Consider the following 14412-nt stretch of genomic DNA (forward strand, 5'->3'; position numbering starts at 1 on the left):
GATAGAACACTCGACATACCTTATAATAATGAACAGAGTTTTCAATGTAACATGGGAAGCAGGAATATCAGAGGTAAACTATAAGTTTAACTAATATATATTTTTTGCACATAACCTTTTACATTTTGGTTCCTGAACCTCCTCCAGGTTCACTGGCAGAAAATACTTTAAGCATTAAGTCCACTTGATTGTACATTTATTACCTAAGTACTCGAAAGTAGATGATGCAATAAAAGTATAAATAAATACTGTTGCCAAAGATTGTTTGATATGATGATATGGCTTGAATTAGATATTTCAGCCATCCGATGTAGGATGTTGACTTCATTATGGGCCCAGTGATGAAGGCCGAGCTCGTAAACCAGTAAAGAAGCCGCCAAAGGTTGTTTATACGAACCATTCCGCAGCAGTCGCCATCAGGCTAAGAGCCGCGTACTAGCAATATCTATAGATGAGTATAGTAACATAATGCGCTGAAGCTGAGTATCATTTGTCAAGTAAAACTGAGCGTGTATGCTACGATTCTTCATAAAATATAGCAGTAAGTAAATAAGTATAGAGTACTCAGTATTACGATTTAAGTAGGTATAGATAGATAGGTCATTTCTTATTAGCAGGAGTTTTAATTTCTTGATGTGTTCGATGCCACGCCATGGCTAGAAGATATAAGATATATATATATAATTTTTTCATTTAAAACTTCGATATCTAACAAGTATAATGTGGTACGTCCTGTATTTCCGTTCCGTATTTTAGCCCTACGCATAGCAGCTTTGTCTTTTGCCGCCTGGCCTTCGGATGACACCCTCATAAAAGGCGTATTAAAAAAAAACTCTAATGACTGCTGATCCTATTTCAAAGTCATAAACTGCAACAAAATTAGCTTTTGTAAAATTTCGGCCCGTAAATGTCTAAGTTTGGACAACGCGCTGCCCGGCTTGGGTCGCATTGTGTCTATTGTGGAGTATCCTTTGCTATTGTCTTAGGGGCGTGTAATACATAATAAAGCAATTTGAATAATGAGGGTGCAACGTTAATCCATTCTGCTACTTCGTACCTGCGCCTGGATACAAACACGACGGCAGTTCAAAGGAGAAGATAAAGGGATTTTACAAAGGCACGATAACAGTAACAATAAATATTTGCAAACATTCAGCTATTGCTTTCCGTTGAACTTTCTCTTCCCTAACGGTGCATATTTGTTAAATAAAATAAACTCATATAGCACATATTCTACATAGCTAAATTACTCATTCATTGTAAATCGGCAAAGTAAACAATCTACAAGTATATTTTGTACCATACCATACCACATGTGTACGACTGTACGAGGAAACCGGTTGGCAGTTCCGGCCCCTGGGATCTTACGCTGTGTCAGATGCCTGCTATATCAGAGATGGTTTGATTGAGCTTGTTGTAGTGTCGTCACGTCGTCGTCTCCGTCACAGTTACCTCGAGTAGCCGTGTGCTGTGCGTCATCTACAGTCATCGTCTATCACGAGGTCATTGGATATAATATGCAACACATGATCTGTTCATTTATAATGGTTGTTATTTGAGAGGTTATTAGACGCGTATGGCGGATGTAGATTGGTAATTCCTGAAAACTACAATCCGCATTTTAAATTTGACACTGGTTTTGTGTAGTTTACTACTTATTAGTAGTTAGGTACTTATTACTTCCATGGTAGTAAATTATAAAAAGATAAAGATAAGATAAAAGATAAAAATTATTTATTATTAAAGATATATTTATTATAGAATCCGAACGATGGTGAGCTTATCATGTACTTTCTGTAAAGATACAATCTTCTACCTAGTTAGTTACAACTACATAGATGTAAGATGTATATTTGTAAGCTTTTATTCACGAATTTAAATTTTACGGTATTTTTTATTGAAGTCCTTATGAATTTCGAGCGTTACTGCTCTAAACTATGCGCCTGCTAATTTCAAAACTAATACTAACCCAGTGATTTTCTATAAACAATATTAGGTAAATAATGAAAAAAACCCATACACATCAATACCATACTTTTAACAGCTAAGGTGCAAATATTTCATCAATATTTATTTTGATCAGTTCGAACTTGCAATGAGTCAGAGTTAGGCAATGGAATATCCGCATACGAGTGAACCACCTTTTAATTGTCTTCAATTGAAGGTGTAGTGAGATCCGGTTGTATAGTGCCACAATCTTATCTATTCCGGTGGTCAAAATGTGCAACTAACGAGACGTCATTGTCAAACGTCATTTCATACTCTGTGCGTTATTTGAGTTGTCAATTTCTACGAAGAGGCTGACGCTACGTTATTTAATTTGTTTTGTGATTTTCTGGGTGAAATATTGCCAAAAGCGCTGTAATGTGATGCAAGAAAAGTAGTACTATATATTACTATATATATATTGCCTTTTATGCAGGAAGAATAACATATTCAGGCGCCTTTAATTCCGTTTGAAAAATTGGAAGAACGAGTTGCAGCGGCTACAGGTTAGTGTTGCCAAATATGACGAATAATTTTACCCATATACTTACTCCATGTAATTTTGTTAAATATTTTCCCGAGAGCGGAGAGGCCCGTGCCCCAGCAGTGGGGACGGGATGGGTCGTGAATAGTCGTGATACTCGTGATGAAAAGTATATAATCTTTATTTTTCTTTGATTACAGGTGTGAGGACATGACATGATACTTTAAATCTTATGCAGTATACCAAGAAGAATTTCTCGCACCTGCAGCGATTTTAGACGAAATAATGATGATTTATGACATGTCATTGTTTTCCCAACCTATCAAGAGTTGGCTGAAAGAAATTGCTTTTTGGCAATTAGCCTTTGGAAGGAGACCCGTGCCCCAGCAGTGGGGACGTGATGGGTCGTGATGATGATGATGATGAATTAACCTTTGCACACTGTCTGAATTTCTTTTAATTGTATGCTCTTGTTTCTATTTACTTTAAAAATGTTAAATAAAGTGTTCAAAAATAATAATTAATAGTTTTTTTTAAGTCGTATCTCGTTATTCCCACGACCCACATATATTACCTATACCATTGTAATCTAGATTTAATCTCCTATATCAGAACATAATCAGAACTAATTTTATTTCTGTTCGCCGTGGACAAATTTTCCATACAACAAATGTCGTTTGATATATTATATCCTCTTTCATTTACTATCGACCCTATATTTTGATTTATCTATACTTATGAATGTACCTTATTATAACAATAGGTAATAGCAGAAATGCACTGTCGTTTAAACCAGAAATAGGCAAAAATTAATCGATGGCATCACTGGATTCGATCACAGCGAAGTCGCCACCGGAACAGATAAGATTGTGGCACTATATGTGTTTCGTCACGGCGATAATACGTCAGTGACTGTTATGTGACGACACATCACTGGGGGGTCACTCTATATGAGGAAAAACTAAGTTTCGCAGCGCTGCTGCGTGAGACACGCACGACTCTATCTCGATGTATCAAACGTGCCGATTGCATGTCACGACAGCTCTCGTTCGTTCGTATTTCATCAGTATAGAGTAACCCTCCTGTGTCTGCAACTCTGCACCGTGGAGGTCATTCATTCGCGCGGCGCGCATCACGTTCATTTCGTTTTTACCTTCGGAAATACCAGCGTTATAAATATAAACACGTGTTTTAAAGGCTTATTGATAAAATTCAAACTTAATTTTGGTCTACTCCTCCATAATCTATTTTATTTCTCTCTTTGTGGTTGTCTGGAAGAGATTTATTTTAGTAATAGGGCCGTCGGTTCGATTAAAGAGTTAATGATTCTAATTTTAGTATTCTAGATTACCTGAGGAATAACTTGCAATGTTATATAATAAGTTAACCATTTATGAAAAACTAAAGTATATTAACAAGATTATAAATAAACGACAAGATAATAAGTTATCTTAGCTGGGTCTTGAAAAGGTGTGCCTTTAAATAATGGGTCTAAGTATATTTCTTACCATTTATGCCCCATACAATGATAATAATATTATGTAGGGATATGTCCTGCATAGTAATGTGAAAGAAGTCGAGTATTCTGTCACGTAGTCAAAGTTTGCTGCCATTCTATATCTTATCCCGGTGTCGGCCCTTGCATCGGGACAAATCTACCATCCTGTAGGAACCTTGTCGAAACAAAACTGATAAAATATGTAATTGTCATATCTCGGGAAAAATTTATTGTGTCTGGTGTAAAAATGGGTCAAAGAGAAAAGGTATCTAAGTAAGTGGGAGTATTTATTGATGACTGTATAATTCTTTACTACGTATGTTAGATGTAAATGAGGTCCGTGCATGTTAGTTTCAGGCACAGATTACACATTACTTACTACGTAAGTTTAGCCAATTCCCAATGACATAATAAAATGTAAATGCTTCCTGGTCCGTGTCCGTATTTTCTCAACACATAATGAATATCCGTGTTTACGCTTATAACAGGTTAATATTTGATTACCAATCATTAACAGTAATAAGTACCTAAATATAATTATTCTTCTACTTAAAAAAAAACTGAATAAACTTCATAATTATTATCTAGAGTTTTACTTACGTAGATATTACTGTGCTTTTCTATTTAAGTATGTATAGAGAATGAAGGTCAGGTGTGGAAATAACTTATGATTCGTGTGGCGTTTGGGAAATACCTGTCTATCTAATGAGGTTATGAGAATAAGCAGAGCTAAGTAGGTACAAGCTATGTGATTCTATTAGAAATCATTGTCTACCATTTAGTCCGAGAGATGTCTTTATTAGAGGTAGAACTCCTGTTAATTAGTCATTTAGGCATTATAATTTAATAAGTTTTTAACAACTTATTTTAGAGGCGACATCATCATTTACTACATAGCACCCGAGTTCGCATTGTTTTAAGTCTACATAGATGGAGGATTGGATATGTATGCTATGACACGATAAAATAAACTAATAAATATTATGATCAAATCCAATAAAACTTTAACGGTGAACCTGCCTATGGCGGAAGTCCATACACACATAGAACTGTTTTAGTCCACCCATGTGGACATCAGTCGAATTTCCTGACATTATTTTTTTAAAGTTTCCAAAAAAACGGTAGGGATGAACCTTTAAGGATCCGGTCAGCCGATGAGATACATTAACATTTTTGGTTCTTTCAAATTGGCCTTCGCCGAAGATTACCCGATCAGGTAAAGATTCTCTAAACGAAAATAAAGTAGGACATGTTAGTGATAGCTTTTGTAGTCTCTGACATGTTGCTTTGAGTAAAAAACATTATACAAAAGCGGCACGTAAAAAAAGGACGGAAATAGCTTATTTTTGTTAATTTGAACTTTTATGCGAAATGATACCAATTTATTGAATTATCTAATGGATACGTTGCTTGTTATCAAGTTACTCGGTAATGTATGTACGTATGTGACACGTTTTTTTTTTAAAATGTACCTCCCTATATCGATCCCTTAATTTGTTTGAGTAGAAATCTGATATAATAAACAATGTATTAGGTCCCTATTCTAATAATCTAAAATCTATTTTGTTAAGGTGAATTACGATGATGAACTTAATATTATAGTTTGATTGATGTACACATACAAATAGGCAGGTAAATCCGACAACTTTTGTTTGAAATTAACAGTGTTTCCCTTAAAACTGACACTTCATGCTTATTAAAATATTTTGAATCTCAAAATAACCAGTGCCTAGGATGTAGAAGTCTAATTATTTCCGCCAGAAAAGGGCATTTTTGCGTTTGTTAAACTTCTACATAGATGCTGCATTTGTTAAGTTAATAATTTTAGTGTAGCTTATTAGGAATAGTGGTTTCACAGATGGTAGATGAGATGTAGATAGTTGCCATTCTCTAGCTTTCCATATTTTAAAAACGACATAAAATCATATTTCTCATAACATAATATTATAATATCATAGATACAATTTATGACAAAATGTATAGGAAAATTTTACTGAGTTACCTACACATGGAATAGATTCCCAGAACTAGAGAGGTCGCTTAGTCGTTAGGCAACCTCTCGGAAATACCAACCGCCCTTCTACTATTGACAACTCTACTCATAAGTTAGGCCGTATACAGAAATAACGGTAAAATAATCTTTCAGTTAGGTAAGGTTAGTTATTTTCGAACAATTGAGAAGCACTTGGAGAATTTCTACTGAAAAAACTGTCGGCGCTCGCTTGTAACAACCATTCTTTCTACTCTTTGTAATGATTAACATTACCGATGTTGTCAGTAAATTCTAATAGCTGTTAAATTGTTGAAATTAAAATTTTAGGCCAACCGAAATGTTTTATCGAGAGACTAAATACTCTCACAATACCTGCCAGTTGCCTATTAGTGTAAGTCAGAGTAAGAATTTGGTCCAAAGTCCTCCTTTTCACTGACGGCAATGTTTGGTACCTTCCTACTTCCTAGGCACCCCATTAAGCCAGTATCTACGAATTTTCCGAGTAGTAGTAGTAGTGTCCGAATTTCTCTTGTGCGAGACGCTATGCCAAAGTGATTCTTATAATACCTGAAGAAAATCTAATCCTAATCTTGAGCTAGAGTTGTAAGTAACTCCTAAAGTCTGACCCGGATGCTCGGTCGCTCCTTATGTCAAGGAACAAGATGCCTGATAATGAGCAAGACATTTATTTTTTCAATAAATTAGCGCTTTTTTATTACCTTAGTAACAATTGGAGATTTATTGCAACTAGGTTAATCGTTTAGCAGAATAGTTCTCTGGCAGCTCGTTCATAGGCGTCGTGGTCGGCGGTGCAGCCTTGCACTTGTGACGTCACTCATTTCGTAACACGCACGGTATTTCCGAAGTGGACTATTCATCGAAGTTGAATTGAAGGTTTTGTTACGGAAAAAATGGCAATAGTATGTATTTATTTGATTACGTATTAACATCAGCCAAATATCGCACTACTTAGGACGAAATAAGTCTGATGAAACTAAAAAGACACATTAGGATCACACAGATAATGCGATGTAATTTGACTTCTACTACTATTATGACAAATAGTGACAATGAGCAAATCCCAACTGATCAAATTTTGTGGTAGTACAGTAGGTATTTAAATAAGCTTTCATAAATCTTCCGCAGTCTGTATAAGACACTTACCTATGTAACGGACCCTCCGTTTCACCATTTCTTAATAAAATAATATATCAATCGGATAAAAGTCATGGTCTTACCGCGACCGCGACCGTATTTTCAGAGTGCCATTATACCTATCTACTATGATTTTTTCATCCCACATAACCTTTAATCCAGAAATTATAAACGAGTGTTAAGATTTGCGATTGCGAATAATGGGATTGTTGTTATCGCGTCCTGCGAAATGCCATTAATCAAATCAATACGTTTTTATAAGAACGCTCTCTAACCGGGTCGCTTACACGTCATTACAGGAAGCTTATATTGTTGGGCGCGGACGGCACCGTTTATAACGCGTTATCTTCAAATGAACACAATAACAAGTTTAATAATAGGAGTGATTAATGTGTTAGTAGGATGACGCGCACTTCGCGAGCCGGCGGAGGCGCGAACACAACAACCCCGGGGGGCGCTAGTCCCACTTCACGGATACGAAGCTTTGCAACGATACTCCCCTAACAACGCAACTGCTCTATTGCAATGCATGAGAGGTGCAATGCAACAGATTGAATTCGCAAAATCACAGTAGACCCCTGCCTCACCCCGCACCCCTGGCGCACAAATGACCAGACATTATTTAATTGAAATAAAAGAGAAAGGGTGACGATTGTAATAGAAAACATAAAAAGGGTTCCGATTTAGTTAGAATAGAGCGATGAAATATTGCGCCAGCCGTGCTCGGCAACATTTGTCGTTTACTGCTTGATAATGAGAACTAATAATAATAGCGGTATGAAACATATTTCGTCTAATGTATTCAGTTTTTGCTAACCTGATTCTGAATTCGTATAATACACATTTTATTATTTAAAAATAATTTATACAATGATAAAAATATTCCGAGAATCTTACAAAATTTAGGCACATACAAAAGATATAAATATAAATGTCAATGTTGATGTTTCCAGTAAGTCCATGGAATTAGTCGCTAAAGGGCGCTCGTATATCACGTTGAGTTGTTTACGTGTTTGCCTTCTTGTAAAGATCCAGCGAGATGTTTGGATAGAAATAGTGTAAGATTTACTGTCGCTCGTCGCCGACTGCACTAATGACGCGCACAATGCGCCCCCTGCCGGAGACTTCCAACCTTATTGTACTCCGCTATTTTTAACACTTCAATGTTTGATTTGTGCGAATTTGTGACATCAAGAAAAAAATCGATTGATACGTCACCTTTTTGTAAATGTTTGTATTGCTACCTGGACCTTTATACGCAAAAAAATAAGGGCACTCCTGCGCCTGCGCCGACATCGCCTTTCACGCCGACGACGAGGATGGATGACAGATTCATGGACGACTCGTTGACTTTATTGTGTTATAAACATATCGCGACGGCCGCATAATCGATGCTCTTTCGCAGAAATAGCTCTATTCACACCAGAGTTCTCATATTATAAAACTTCCTTTAATATTTTTTTCGTTCAATTGACGATGCAACATTAGATCAACGCCACAAAAAACGTAACAAGTTTGTCTCATTGCCCTCAGACAATGGTGATATTTGAATATAAAGTCCATGAATGAATAGTGCAGCGCGAGGGCGCGAGGCGTGAAATCGAATTTTCGTCGCGGAGTCGGCGAGCATATTGATATTTTAATTAGATTGACGTCGTCGCCCGCGGGCCGGCGACTCCCAACTCTTTGAGTCGCGTAATGGCCCCCCGCGGCCCGGCAAGGGCTGCCGGCCTCCCGCTTTGTCGCTACACAATATTTACTCGCAAATGCATTACTGTAACAATACTTACTTAGTTTTTTAAGTTTTAGCTTCAGCTTCCGCGTTATCGTTTTCAATAGGTCTGTCGGCGTCGCCAGGTTGTAATTACAGCCCGGCCCCGCAGGTGGCGCGCCGCTCACTGAGAACTCACTCGTAATTGCAGTCCTCTACGTGTGATTGCTGCCTATAAAAAGGTTTTGTGTTCACATTCTGTTACATCGACTACCGAAATTCACGAGATGAAAAGTAATTACAGACTTATTTAGCAACAAAAGATTGAGAGAAGTAATGTAACAACAATTAACAACACTTTTGAGAGCATTCAAATGTACCTTGTTGTGAGAAACAAAAAGATACCCAAAGACTTTACAACTACGTGCAAGCTATTGTAAACTATTGTTCTATGACGTTTAAAATAAACAAACCCAAGTTTAGGTCTACGGGGTAGCTTTAGATCTGCGTTAAAGTGATTTATGAATATCAACGTAACTAGACCATTAATTTTTCATCCGACCGGCACATTGGCGAAAACAAAACATCGACATCTGCGACAGTTTTTTCTGCTAAAATAACGACAGTCAATTTGTCAGAATATGCAATAACGTGGGCCGGGCGCCCCCCGCCGCGCCTCTGTGCCTCGCCGTGCCTCGCTGTGCCTCGCTGTGCCTCGCTGTTACAACGACTAATAACTCTAATTGAAACACTAAACGCGACACGTCCAAAGCAACTTACTATGGATTTGCCCTTCGATTTCACTGTTTATTATTCCACTGTTTTATTCTGTAGCGACGCTCGCAGGGGTCGGGACTTTTGATCTTCGGGAACGTTATGTTTCCTCACGTTTTTAGGGTTCCTCAGTAATGGTAGAAGAATATTTTTTTCACTGTGCCTTCTATTCTTCTACCAACGAAAACAACGTTGTGCGGCCCAATTATGTTACTTACAAGATTTTCAATCACGGTTGGTATTTTTTATATTATAAATAAGGCTTCGCGGTTGCATTTCTGCTAAAGAAACTTTATAAACTATAAAACACTAAGTACTCCTCTAATGAAGAGATAAATTATGTATTAAGATTTGGAAAAACATTACTACGATGTTATAAATATTCAATTTCTATAAATATTGACGGTAAAATATGCTGAATAAATATTTAAGAAAAAGCTGAAAATACTGAGCCTTTGTTACAATGTTATAGGCATCGTATAAGTAGTAGCAATGCGCAATGTCCCCCGAGTGCCGGTAGCCGCCCGCCCGCCCGCGCCCCGCCCGCCCCCGCCCCGGGGCAAGTATCTGCAGAATGCGTGTAATTATTTATTTGCCCTCCGAACCCTCGCGGCGCCCACTCCGGCTCTTTTCAACGCCCAAACAAATAAATGCAACGAACAATATGCGAATTCAAGGAATGCCCTCTATTATTTCTCGTTATGAAATGCACTCTACATTTATTAAAAAATATCTTGAGTCCCTCGCCAGTTCATGAAAAGAATAACTCATTCATAGTAGCTTCCTGTATGATATTATGATATTTCTATTAAGTAGGTAGCTGAAATTGTACCCACGCCTTAAGCCGACTTAAAAATGTTTACCAAACACCCGTATTGAAGTTTTAAAAAGCACAAAGTTTGTAATGAATAAAGAGCCTTAACGGTATCGTTTTTCGTGTAAGCTGCAGAGAATGGGGGCGCACAATGGCGGCTGACGGCCGGAGACAAATGCCTGCGTCTCGCGCTACTATTTTGACATTTTAATTTCACCCCTTCCCGAGTCCCGCACACACGGGGGCGCTGAGCTCCACTGATACATGTATCACAGTCGCAGACACAGAAACGTGATTGACGTTTATCGCTCGGATTAAAATACAATTAAATTTAATTTTAAGTCGAGCACAAAGCTATCCAAATATCCAACCCTTTTTGTAAGAACTTTGGTAACGGAAATTCAGTATTGAACACCTACCTGCTCAGTAACCATTGACGGCGAAAAAAACGGACGATGAAACCTTTTTAAGCAAAATTAAACGTTAGATAGGCACAATTTATTACGTGCTAATGGCGATAGAACGATCTACAGATGTCAGAGTTTGCGCAGAAGGCATGCATCCTGCACTACAATGGGGTGAAACTCATAGATCTCGCCGTGTGTGCAGAACTCTCGATTAGAAGTAATTTGTGTCAATCACTGCAGCGACCATTGTGCCGCCCGCGCGGTCCACTCGCCCTAATTAAAGCCCGGACCGGGACAAAAGTCAATCCCGGGATTAAAAATTGACGTAAACGGCACATTTCAACATTTCCGAAGTTGAGAACTATTGTGTGCACCCGGTGACTGCTATTACACCGTCAATCGAGATTGGAAAAAATCTATCTCGTGACAAGGGTGAATACCATTCGATGCTAAATTGATTTCAAATACAGTTTTTATTTAATAATAGGTTTTTAAATCTGCATCTAAGAACATGCCATGGACATGCAGGCTACGCTTTAGTTCTACCAAGTAAAAGTTTAAAATGTCTTAATTTCTCACGCCTCCCAGGATTATCAGCAAACTGCTGTTTTATATATTATGGGAACGGAGGTCAGAAGCCCTGGCTGTGACATTTTCATTACAACATAAACTTATTTTATCGCCTACACAAAACCAATTTCATGAGTAGATTTGTTTGCATTTTCGATTTGCACAATTCTTGATTTGCGGTGAATTGAATACATGGTCATAATGATTTTTGTCCCTTACTAGCTCACAGGAAACTTTGTAAGAGGGAAAGGGATGAAGACAGCGGATCTGATTGCTGCTGGAGGGTGGCGGGTTGCGCAACCCTTTCGCTTGGCTTCGGCTAGTAAATGGTAATTTGATTTCACGCGCGTCCAATGATTAATGCCGGTTCCTTATCGCTCCATATTTTACAGATTTAGTCGACATTCCATTTTATTCTATCCATTATGACGTGTGACTACAACTTAATCCATACTTTAATGTCCTGTGTTTTTTTGTGGTTTTATTAAAAAGGTAACTTTTATTCATTGGATTATTATCAACGCCATTAACTGATATCTGTATACAGAATGTCGCAACGAAATCTTAAGAAGAACAAAATACGAATACATAATTAGGATCTTATAACTTTTGTTATAACGTTGAGTTTCAGATATTTATTCATCTAGCACATCGTTGAATGTTAATTGAATACGATTTCACGTGACCTTTTATCCCTCCGTTTAAAAAGTCTTTGTAGTCATTATCTTATTAATGGCCATAATGATTCCCATATTATCAACATCAATGAATATTTTATTAGTATACTATTTTCATTCAAAATGTATATTCAAAATAAAGTTAAGTTGAAGTTGCATTGCAAATAGAAACAAGCGAAGTACGCTAGCACATTAATTTTCAGAAAACCCGCGATTTTACAGTAGCAAACTTCAGACATATTTACGACAATTGCTTACTTCGTGTTAGTTAAGCAAATGTTGCCTGACCAGAAATTAAAAAAATCTTTGTAAAACTATTACATTACATACAGAGCAGTGCTACTAATTATGTTTTTACGTAAAGTTACCTTTAATCAATTCCCATTCACCGTACTTATATCAAATCTATTTAGCCTTTTACGTTGAAGAATATTCTAGAAAGTATTGATTTTGCAGCGAATGGCAGAACGCAGGCGCGACGGCGGCGGCGGCGCGGCGTAGTCCCGTAGCGGAGGACGCGGCACTACGAGCTTTCTCGTAGCACGGGCCAGTCCTGCTATGAGAAAGCACGTAACAGTAATAAATGTCATAATACACAGAATAAAAAACTGAAATAAAAAACCCATGTGTGGATCTCTTTTTGGCATTACACTCAGTGTTTTTGTGCTTATTTTATACTCGTAGCTGTGTTTAGTTAATTAAGGGCCGATTTTTCAATGCTCAGATAGACAACCAGATAGCGTTTATTCGACAGATAGCGAAATATTGAATTTTTCAACCGTCAGATAGAACTTATTCGTCCAATAACTCACTTACCTGGAGAATAAATCTATCTGCTGCTTGAGCCGCCAGATAGTGCTTATTCGATTGATAATTTGACTCTTATTAAGTAAGTTCTTTTTTGTGTGTATACCAATTCTAAACTTTACAAGCGCAGAGAATAATCGTCTTTTCAATGGATATTTTCGATGATATTGATGATTTGGCGATCGAAAAAGAGGCAGTAGGTAATGAACGAATGTATTAATCCTGTTGAAAGGAAAGTCTGAGTCGTCAAAACGAGGCCTGATCATTACAGCATGTGGGATGCAAAAGAATTTCATCGCCGAAAGGCGCCAGACTACAAACATTATGTTGATTTATTTTCAAGCATTAATTAAAAAAAAAACAGGAATGTAGTAGCACTTCCTTCATAATAAAATATTAAGGTACATTATAGTTTTTCATTTTATGATAAGTAGGTAACCTATGCTACATATACAAGTATCTAAGACATCCCTCCTGCTTGGCGGGATGATCTTCTATGTCCAGTAGTGGACGGCTATAGGCCGAGGAGAAAAGAGAGAAACCATCCAGTACTTGATAATAAAACATAGGTGTTATTTCTTTCAGTTTTTATTCATTAAATTTAAATTAAGGATACGTTGAATGCTAATGTTGGAGCAAATGCCTAACACCTTTTCTTCTACATCGTTAAATGAAGGAGCATTTGAGGGCCCAGCTCCAGTTTTGTACATCTCCTGCCTTTGCAGGGAAGACTTCTTCTTCATTGTTTTTTTGATGCCCTCGTACTTTAATTAAAGGATTTTCAATGAGCGGACTGGTTATACCACTGGAGTTAAAAGAAACTCAATTTTCTTCCATGCAGTCTCCTTATCTTTATTTGTTGCTGCATCGGTTTTTTTATTTTCTATGACATGTTTGAATAAAATTTATCTACCACTCACTAACACAGTAACTTCATTAATATTAAAATTCGCCCAACGCTCTCTTTTTTGTGATTCCATTGCGATCCAAAAACAAAAAATAAATACCAAAATTGAAACAACCCAATAAACAACCAAACCAGTCAGTGAGGCTTGTGGCTTGACAGTGACAGTTGACTCTGACAATCAAAATAGTAGTCTGTCCTGCTTTAGCACTAGGTGTCTACATATACTTGTTTCACCTTTCCAGAGTTCAAGTAGAAAAATCGGTAAGATAGTTATCTATGGAATAAATCACAATTGAAAAATGGTTTAGCAACTACCAAGCCGATAAACAGCCAAATAAATTTATTCGTTTGATAGTTATTTGACCTATTATCCTGGCATTGAAAAACTGGCCCTTATAAACAAAAAGCTGTTTCAAATTTTTTTATTTAAAATCTGTGTACCTAATAAATATTTTTATTTTTATATGTTTACTAAAATATAAATTACGATGATATGATAAATCTGTTTTTATAATAGTGGCATGTAATAGTGTTGATAGTTAACTATATGCTAGATCGATCGATAGTCAAAATCAATAGTATCGATAGACGATTGATAGATAGTATTATAGCTGCATAGTGTGTAAATG

Source organism: Plutella xylostella, chromosome 4, assembly GCF_932276165.1.
Source record: "Plutella xylostella chromosome 4, ilPluXylo3.1, whole genome shotgun sequence".
Classification (NCBI taxonomy): Eukaryota; Metazoa; Arthropoda; class Insecta; order Lepidoptera; family Plutellidae; genus Plutella; species Plutella xylostella.